Source organism: Rattus norvegicus, chromosome 4 (genome assembly GCF_036323735.1).
Source record: "Rattus norvegicus strain BN/NHsdMcwi chromosome 4, GRCr8, whole genome shotgun sequence".
Classification (NCBI taxonomy): Eukaryota; Metazoa; Chordata; class Mammalia; order Rodentia; family Muridae; genus Rattus; species Rattus norvegicus.
In genome coordinates this window covers 6,441,370-6,451,113 of record NC_086022.1, presented here as the reverse complement: position 1 = coordinate 6,451,113, position 9,744 = coordinate 6,441,370, and the positions used below count along the sequence as shown (strand labels likewise).

The 9,744-nt window shown below is 48.3% G+C and overlaps 1 long non-coding RNA gene across 2 annotated transcripts; it reads left to right on the top strand.

Annotated features, from left to right (window-relative positions):
* Window positions 1–1,853: 1,853 nt before the first annotated feature.
* Window positions 1,854–7,937, top strand: LOC134486702 (uncharacterized). Of its 2 annotated transcripts, XR_010066033.1 has the most exons (3): window positions 1,854–3,909; window positions 4,557–4,655; window positions 5,540–7,937. It is a non-coding gene; the product is annotated as an uncharacterized LOC134486702 (long non-coding RNA). The 2 variants fall into 2 exon arrangements; XR_010066032.1 differs by having other exon boundaries at window positions 4,557–7,937.
* The last annotated feature ends 1,807 nt before the right edge of the window (window positions 7,938–9,744 follow it).

Genomic DNA, 9,744 nt, shown 5'->3' with positions numbered 1-9,744 from the left:
AATCATTTATATGTCTGAAGTATTTCATTATAAATTTGAAAAAAATCAATCCTGGCCCTGACTTTCCAGTTAGTTTATTAATGGCATTTGGCAGCAAGAATAGCGTTTGGATCCCTTCCTATTAACTGAGGAGTTTTTAGCATATTGGTCTTGTTAGCTAGGTTTATCTTTCCTTGTTAAGTGGCCTGTCTGTGGCTCAGCACTCACAGTGGGTGCATATAGGTCTTTGTGGAGGTCTGTGGCGGGTCACTTCTGCTCTCACCTTCCAGGCCTTAAACTATTTTACTTCCCTTTCTTCCAGTGGTTGTGTGATCCTGGATGCTGTGAAACAAGCTTTGGCAAAAGTCTGCAAGCAAAAGTGTTGTGTGCGGCTTTGAGTTAAAGCATCCAGTGGCTCCCAGACCACAATGTTCTTGTCCTTTTGTGGAGAGCTGTCACCTGTATAAAGGTGATAAGAGTCTCCAAATCCAGGCAGCTAGAGTTCCTGTGTCCATCTGGCAGTTACCTGTCATGGGAAGTATTAAGCCTTACAGCAAGCTCTGTATGAAGGCCACTAGGCTGTCGTAATTCTGAGTAGCCATAGTTTGAGAGACTTTACACCTACACTTGACTTAGTGGGTCCTGATCGGTTCCTGTTATGCAATCCCTAGAATCTGCTGCTGTTTCTCAGACGCTTGTGACCTGGTGCTGCACATCCTTTACGCTAAGCAACCCACTGAGAGAACACCCAGATCTTGTAATCCGAATTTCCTTGCTCAATCACTTTTGTACTTGTGGATCTTCTGCTCCTTAGATTCAGACTTCTAAATTGAATGCACTTCCACTTTTTAATTGAATCCTGAATTTCTACTTCAGGAAAGCATTGGGCCTGTGGACATGTTTTAAAAGCTCACCAGATTCACATAAGTAAGATTTTTTTATTTTTACTACTTACTTACTTACTTATTTTATTTTTTGAGACAGCATTTCTCTGTGCAGCTCTGACTGTCCTGGAACTTGATCCATAGACCAGGCTGGCCTTGAAATCAGAGATCCACCTGCCTCTGCCTTTCAAGTGCTGGGATTAAAGGTGTGTGCTACCACCACCTGCTAAGATTTAACCACACCTATAAACTGTCAAGCATTAAGCTGGACTCTTTAATAAATTAGGAACAGGTTATCATCTAGAGTAACACTCGACAGGTAGGTCCTAAGGATGCCTGATGTGCCCCTGTACTGACTAGTTTGATGTCAACTTGACATAACATGTAGACATCTGAGAGAAGGGAACCTCAACTTGGAAAAATGCCTCCAAAAGACTGGACTATAAACAATCTTTAAGGCATTTTCTTAATTAGTGATTGATAGAGGTGGGCACAGCCCATTGTGAGTGGTACCTGGGTTGTATAAGAAAGCAGGCTAATTTAAAATGTGTGACGCATTATATACATGTACATTAATATATAGATTTATAAGTGCATAAATTTATATGTATATATGATAATGGAATGATATCCCAGGTCCATGTGCTCCTCTGTCATTAAGCTAAGTTCTCAGGGCTACCCTACATTTTTTAAATTTAAATTAGTCTATATAACTAACTACATCTGTTAAACAAAAATCATGGGAATCTTGAATCTTGAATCTTGAATTGAATTCCTTCACTAGATACCAACACACCAAACCAAACCAGCATGAACTCACCCACACTTAGTGCCACATAATCCAAATGAGATGGTCGAGAAGGAGACACCAGAACAGACTTGTTTTTCCAGAAAACAGAAGATCTCAGTCTCTGTGACACAGAATCAAAGCAAAATCCCTTCTAGTGACCTGAAGAAACTATTGTCAACCCATCAGCTTTTGAAAGACCCCAGCTTAGCAACAGTAACGCCATTTTGCAAGGCTATATTTAAGATGACTGGTTCAGAGAAAGGTTAGAACACTGAGTACACAGCGGCTGCCAAACAAGATGTGTTTGGTTGAAGGCCTGGCAACAGGAGGACTGCCGTTGAGCACCTGACAATGAGAAAAGCCCCGGGAGAGGTCCCACACCCTGGTGGGGGGCCGAGTCAGCCGTTATGTTCCAAGAAGGTAGCTAAGAAACTTGCCCCCGGGCTGAACCCTTGGGGGGCCGAGTCAGCCGTTATGTTTCAGGAAGGTAGCTAGGAAACTTGCCCCCGGGCTGAACCCTTGCCATATTAGAATCCACCAATTATATCCCTGTAACCATGCATCTGCTTCTGTATGCTTGCTTCTGCTCCCCAAAATCCTATAAAAGCCCATCCTTGGTTCCGTGGTGCGCGCCAGTCCCCCGAGTGACTGAAGCGCCCGCAGGTGCCTGTGCCTGTGTATCCCGACAATAAACCAAATCCTCTTGCTGATTGCATCCTGTGGTGTCTCGGTCTGGTCTTTGGAGTTGGAGGGTCTCCATCCCGAGGGAAAGTTCTCCCTGAGAGCTTTTCATTTGGTGCATTGGCCGGGAAAGGAGATCCTCCACCCAGGGACCACCGACCACCCACTGGGAGGTAAGCCGGCCGGCGTCTGTCTGTCTGTCTGATTTTGTCTCGTTCTGCCTTATTCTGTCTGTTCTGTGAGCGCTCAGCCAAGTCTGTTCTGTGAGCGCTCAGCCAGGTCTGTTCTGTGAGCGCTCAGCCAGGTCTGTTCTGTGAGTGCTCAGCCAGGTTCTGTGAGCGCTCAGCCAGGTCTGTTCTGTGAGCGCTCAGCCAGGTTGTTTGGAATTTGGGCGGGACGAAGAAGGAGCTGACGAGCTCGGACTTCTCGCCCCGCAGCCCTGGAAGACGTTCCAAGGGTGTTAGGGGCCCGACTTTTCGGGGCCCAATCTGGGAGAGGAGAAAGATCCGGACTAACGGCACCTCTGTCTGTATTTTTGGCTTTCAGAGGGCCCCGGACCTTTGCCACCTCCATCTGACTTTTTGCTTTCAGTTTGGTACCAAAGCCGTGCAGCACGCCTGTCTGTTGTTTGTTTGACTGTTGGTGTTGTTTGTTTTCTCTGTGTTCTAATCTTCCTTAGAACTAACATGGGACAGTCCCTAACAACGCCCCTAAGTCTCACTCTTGATCATTAGAAAGACGTCCACGACCGGGCACACAACCAGTCCGTCGAGGTTAAAAAAAAAAAAGGAAAAGGGCAGACTCTCTACACATCCGAGTGGCCCACTTTCGGAACAGGATGGCCAGTGAATGGCACATTTAATAAGATCATTATTTTACAGGTTAAAGAACGGGTCGTCCACGGACATCCTGACCAGGTTTCTTATATTATCACTTGAGAGAGTCTCGCCTTAAACCCCCCCCCCGGGCGGAACCCTTCCTGGACCCGAATTGGCCTCCCCTCAACCCCCAGCCTGTCCCCTCGGCCCCGCCCGGTCCGCCGGCCACGTCTTTCTCTCTCTACCTTTGTGAACTAAGAAACCTGTCCTCCCGGCAGACCCAAACTCCCCTCTCATAAATCTTCTCTCTGACAGGCCCGGCTAAAACGGAGGAGGCAGAGCCGCCGGCCAGATCAGTTGCCGGGCCACAGTCTGATAAGGGTTTCTCCCCTGTCGCAGGGAGATTGCGCAATAAGCGCGAGGTGATGCCAGATTCAACCTCCCAGGCTTTCCCACTTAGACAGGGAACCGGTGGCCAGACCCAATACTGGCCGTTTTCAGCAGCTGACATTTACAATTGGAAACAACACAACCCTTCTTTCTCCAAAGATCCGGTGGCACTCACCGACCTAATAGAATCTGTTTTACTTACCCACCAGCCTACTTGGGATGACTGCCAACAGCTCTTACAGGCCCTCTTAACCTCAGAAAAAAAAAACAAGGAGTGTTCCTAGAGGCCAGAAAGCATGTTCTGGGAGATGATGGGCGTCCCACCCAGCTGCCTGAGGACCAAACTGGGATTTTAATACAGCTGAAGGTAAGGGACACCTACGCCTTTATCACCAGTTGCTTCTAGCGGGTCTCCGAGGGGCTATACGACGCCCTACTAATTTGGCTCAGGTAAAACAGGTATTACAGGAAGCAGGGGAAACTCCCTCCGCCTTTCTAGAGAGACTTAAGGAGGCCTACCGTATGTACACTCCCTATGACCCAGATGACCCAAGACAAATGACGAGTGTCTCTATGTCCTTCATCTGGCAGGCTGTTCCAGATATCAGGACTAAGTTACAGAGGTTAGAAAATTTGCAGGGCTATACATTACAGGATTTACTTAAAGAAGCTAAAAATATTTTTAATAAGAGAGAGAATTGAGTCGAATCTTGGCCGCCGTAGTTCAGGGCCAAAAAAGGAAGGGAGATGGGGGGGAGCTCGAAAGGGGCTGAAGCTAGATAAAGATCAATGTGCCTATTACAAAGAAAAAGGACACTGGGCCAGAGAGTGCCCCAAGAAGCCTGGCGGACCCCGAAAGCCTCGACCACAAACCTCCCTCTTGGCTCTAGATAAAGATTAGGGAGGTCAGGGCCAGGAGCCCCCCCCCTGAGCCCAGGGTAATGCTTAAAGTTGGGGGGCAGCCGGTTACTTTCCTGGTAGACACAGGAGCCCAACATTCAGTCCTCACTCAAGCTTCAGGACAACTCAGCGACCGGACAGCCTGGGTACAAAGAGCTACTGGTGAGAAACAATACCGATGGACTACGGACCGCCGGGTTCAGCTGGCTACTGGTAAGGTGACCCATTCCTTCTTACATGTTCCAGACTGCCTGTACCCTCTGCTGGGCCGTGACCTGCTCACCAAACTAAAAGCACAAATTCATTTTGAGGAAGGAGGGGCCCAAATAACTGGCCCCCACGGAACTCCCCTTCAAGTTCTAACCCTATGAACCGGGACAGGACACTGGCTTGGACAGAGACTGGTGGGATGGGGTTGGCGCTCCAACAGCCCCCCTTAATTACAACTCCAGTCTCCATAAAACAATACCCCCTGTCACATGAAGCTTATCAAGGTATAAGGCCTCACATTCTGAGGCTTCTGGATCAAGGCATCCTAGTCCCCTGCCGGTCGCCTTAGAATACGCCTCTTCTGCCTGTTAAGAAACCCGGCACTGGAGATTATAGGCCAGTACAAGACTTGAGAAAGGTCAACAAGAGGATAGAAGATATTCATCCGACTGTTCCAAACCCTTACAATTTGCTCAGTAACTGTTCATCGATGAGAAACAGGGGTATGCTAAAGGGGTCCTAACACAAAGGTTGGGACCCTGGAAACGCCCTGTGGCCTACCTGTCTAAGAAATTGGACCCTGTGGCCTCCGGCTGGCCACCGTGCCTAAGGATGGTGGCTGCTATTGTTGTCCTGATCAAGGAAATCTTGCCCTTAAACCAACCCACGCCCCCACCAGTGGGACTCCAAACCCTTAAAATTGACTTTGGGACAGCCACTCACCATCCTAACACCCCACGCAGTGGAGGCCTTGGTAAAACAGCCCCCAGACCGCTGGCTCTCTAATTCCCACATGACCCACTACCAAGCCTTGTTACTGGATGCAGAACGGGTTCAGTTTGGGCCCGTAGTCGCCCTCAATCCTGCCACCTTGCTTCCTCTACCAGAGGAGACAGAACAGCATGACTGACTACAAATCCTCGCAGAAGTACATAGAACCAGGCCGGACCTATCGGACCAGCCTCTTCAGAATGCTGACCACACATGGTACACAGATGGCAGCAGCTTCTTGGCAGAGGGAGAACAAAAGGCTGGAGCTGCGGTCACTACGGAGGACAAAGTGATTTGGGCGAAAGCCCTGCCTGCTGGTACCTCCGCACAACGGGCTGAACTCATCGCCTTGACTCAGGCGTTCAAGATGACAAAAGGTAAGAGGCTAAATATATATACAGACAGCCGTTATGCCTTTGCCACGGCACACATCCACGGGGAGATCTACCGGAGGCGGGGGCTGCTCACATCTAAAGATAAAGATATTAAAAATAAGGCTAAAATTCTGGCCCTCTTAGAAGCCCTATTCTTGCCCAAAAGACTAAATATTATGTATTGTCCAGGACACCAGAAAGGACACAACCCAGAGGCACAAAGAAACCGGCTGGCCGATGCCACGGCATGAAAAGCGGCCATGAGCAAACAAATCTTGCCCTTAAATAGCCCAGACCAACCCACGCCCCCACCAGTGGGACAAACCAGTTGGGTTTATGCCCATGAGGACATAGAGCTCCTAGAAAAAATGGGGGCCATCTACCACCCTCAACTAAAACAGTGGGTCTACAAAGGACTTTTGAATTGATCTCCTTTTTACATAAATTAACCCATTTGGGGTTTAAAAAGATAAAAACCTTACTAGATCGAGAAGAGATAAATCTGTGTTTTTTGAATCGGGACAAAGCGATACAAAAGGTGACTGAGAGTTACAAAGTGTGCGCTCAGGTTAACCCGGGAAGGACCAGGATTGGACAAGGAGTTCGTCCTAGGGGACACCGTCCCGACATCCATTGAGAAATTGATTTTACTGAAATTAAACCAGGTATATATAGATACAAGTATCTCCTAGTGTTTGTAGACACCTTCTCAGGATGGGTCGAAGCCTTCCCCACAAAACACGAGACTACAAAAATGGTCACCAAGAAGCTCCTTGAGGAAATCTTTCCCAGGTATGGCATGCCTCAAGCGTTGGGGTCGGACAACGGGCCCGCTTTCGTCTCCCAAGTAAGTCAGTTGGTGGCCAAATTGCTGGGGATTGATTAGAAATTACATTGTGCCTATAGACCCCAGAGTTCAGGTCAGGTAGAACACATAAATAGAACAATTAAGAAGACTTTATCCAAACTTACGCTTGCAACTGGCTCAAAGGATTGGGTGGCCCTCCTTCCCCTAGTTCTATATCGGGCCCGGAATACCCCGGGCCCCCATGGTCTAACTCCTTTTGAAATAATATATGGAACACCACCCCCATTTGTCCATTTCTTTGATTCAAACATTGCTGATTTTGCTGACAGCCCTTCTCTGAGGGCCCATTTACAGGCCCTACAGATTGTGCAGAGAGACGTCTGGAGACCTTTGGCCGCTGCTTACCAGGATAAGCTTGAGCATCCGGTGGTGCCACACCCGTTCCAGATTGGAGACACCGTGTGGGTACACAGACACCAGACCAAGAATCTCGAGCCACGGTGAAAAGGACCCTACACCGTCCTCCTGACTACCCCGACCGCCCTAAAGGTAGACAGAGTCTCGGCTTAGATCCACACACCACACGTCAAGGCAGTCCGGTCTGAGGAATTGACTAATAACAACACTACACCCCAGACATGGAGAGTTCAGCGCACTCCAAACCCCTTAAAGTTAAAACTCCTACGTGGCTCCTCCTAGCCCCTTTGTGGCCTAGAGTCAGTGGGGAAATAAGCCCCCACCAGACAGAAATTTCTTGACCAAGTCGAGTGAAAGATTTCACTCAAAGTTAACAAAAAAAAAATGGGGGAATGAAAGACCCCAGCTTAGCAACAGTAACGCCATTTTGCAAGGCTATATTTAAGATGACTGGTTCAGAGAAAGGTTAGAACACTGAGTACACAGCGGCTGCCAAACAAGATGTGTTTGGTTGAAGGCCTGGCAACAGGAGGACTGCCGTTGAGCACCTGACAATGAGAAAAGCCCCGGGAGAGGTCCCACACCCTGGTGGGGGGCCGAGTCAGCCGTTATGTTCCAAGAAGGTAGCTAAGAAACTTGCCCCCGGGCTGAACCCTTGGGGGGCCGAGTCAGCCGTTATGTTTCAGGAAGGTAGCTAGGAAACTTGCCCCCGGGCTGAACCCTTGCCATATTAGAATCCACCAATTATATCCCTGTAACCATGCATCTGCTTCTGTATGCTTGCTTCTGCTCCCCAAAATCCTATAAAAGCCCATCCTTGGTTCCGTGGTGCGCGCCAGTCCCCCGAGTGACTGAAGCGCCCGCAGGTGCCTGTGCCTGTGTATCCCGACAATAAACCAAATCCTCTTGCTGATTGCATCCTGTGGTGTCTCGGTCTGGTCTTTGGAGTTGGAGGGTCTCCATCCCGAGGGAAAGTTCTCCCTGAGAGCTTTTCACTTTTTCATATGATTCTACTTCCTTGTTCCTGTTTTACAAAACCCACTCTTCTTTTACTACCAAAGGTAAACTCTTTTTATTTTGTATAATAAATATTGACCCAGATTTATAAATTGAAGACAAAAATTAGATATTAGATACACAACAGAAAGAAAGAAAGAAAGAAAGAAAGAAAGAAAGAAAGAAAGAAAGAAAGAAAGAGAAAGCAGGCTAAGCAAACCATGATGAGAAAGCCAGTGAGCATCACCCTTCCACGGCCTCTGCATCAGTTTCTGCCCTGCTTGAATTCCTGTCCTTTGGATGTACAGTGATATGGAAGTGTCAGCCAAACAAATCCTTTCCTCCTTGTCTTAGTTAGGGTTTTACTTCTGTGAACAGACACCATGACCAAAGCAACTCTTTTAAGGACTACATTTAATTGAGGCTGGCTTACAGTTTCAAAGGTTCAGTTTACTATAATCAAGCCTGGACCATGGCAGCATCCAGGCAGGCACGGTGAAGGAGGAGAGTTCTACATCTTCATCTGAAGGCTGCTAGCAGCATACTGGCTTCCCGGCAGCTAGGATGAGGGTCCTAAAGGCCATGCTTCACAGTGACACACATTTTCTAATAGTGCCACTATCTGGGCCAAGCATATACAAACCATCACAAGTCTCAACTTGCTTTTAGTCATAGTGTTTTATCACAGCAGTAGTAACCCCAACAAAATAACACCCAAGTCTTTAATTCTATAACAACAGTGGTAACCTTAACAAGACTAACAAGACAACCCCCAACTCTTTTTTTTAAGATTTTTTTTTTCAGAGCTGGGACCAAACCCAGGGCCTTGCGCTTGCTAGGCAAGTGCTCTACCACTGAGCTAAATCCCCAACCCCAGATTTATTTATTTTTATGTGAGCACACTGTCACTGTCTTCAGACACACCAGAAGAGGGCATCAGATCCCATTACAGATGGTTGTGAGCCACCATGTGGTTGCTGGGAATTGAACTCAGGACCTCTGGAAGAGCAGTCAGTGCTCTTAACCGCTGAGCCATCTTTCAAGCCCACCCCCCCCCAACTCTTTAATATCAGATTAACCTGTCTTTTTTCCTCTTTCTCTTCCCTCCTCCTCCTCCTCCTCCTCCTCTTCCTCCTTCTCCCCTTCCTCCTCCTCCTCTTCCTCCTCCTCTTCCTCCTCCTCTTCCTCCTCCTCTTCCTCCTCCCCTTCCTTCTCTTTTTCTTCCTCCTCCTCCTCTTCCTCCTCCTCTTCCTCCTCGTCTTCCTCCTCCTCTTCCTCCTCCTCTTCCTCCTCCTCCTCCTCTTCCTCCTCCTCCTCCTCCTTCTCCCCTTCCTTCTCTTTTTCTTCCTCCTCCTCCTCTTCCTCTTCCTCTTCCTCCTCCTCTTCCTCTTCCTCCTCCTCTTCCTCCTCTTCCTCCTCCTCTTCCTCCTCCTTTTCCTCCTCCTCCTCCTTCTCCCCTTCCTTCTCTTTTTCTTCCTCCTCCTCCTCTTCCTCTTCCTCTTCCTCCTCCTCTTCCTCTTCCTCCTCCTCTTCCTCCTCCTCTTCCTCCTCCTCCTCCTCCTCCTCCTCCTCCTCCTCCTTCTCCCCTTCCTTTTCTTTTTCTTCCTCCTCCTCCTTCTGGGTCAAATGCTCTGGCCAGTGGCCTGTGATGACCTTGAGTGTCCCACATTCTCTCAGACTTAGCCTGTTTCTAGACCATTATTACTTACCACCACTGGGACAGACT